Source organism: Vicugna pacos, chromosome 15 (assembly GCF_048564905.1).
Source record: "Vicugna pacos chromosome 15, VicPac4, whole genome shotgun sequence".
Lineage (NCBI taxonomy): Eukaryota > Metazoa > Chordata > Mammalia > Artiodactyla > Camelidae > Vicugna > Vicugna pacos.
The window spans coordinates 11,896,743-11,897,100 of record NC_133001.1 but is presented as its reverse complement, the minus strand read 5'-3'; positions in this window follow the sequence as shown (position 1 = coordinate 11,897,100).

The following is a 358-nucleotide window of genomic DNA, read 5'->3' as shown; positions in this document are numbered from 1 at the left end:
AGTTTTGTCTTCCTTCCTAATCTATACCTTTTATTACCTCTTCTTGAAAACACCAAACCCCACAAGATTCTGAATGTCATTAACGTGTAATTCTAGTTTTAAATTCAGTCAAAAGATGCCCGTGAAGTCGAGAAGTCGAGACTCTTCCCGCCTCCCAGGCTCTCACTCTCAGTCGCGGCGGCCACACAGCCCCGCCTCACAATCGCTCCCATCCGGCGCTCAGTCGGAGCCGACCGCAGCCGGCTGGGACGCGGGCTCCGGAAGCGCGCCGCCGGCATCCTGGCCGCCCCGCCCCTCGCCCGGATGCAGCCAATCAGCGCCCCCCTCCTACGAGCATCCCACCGGCCAAAATGGCGGC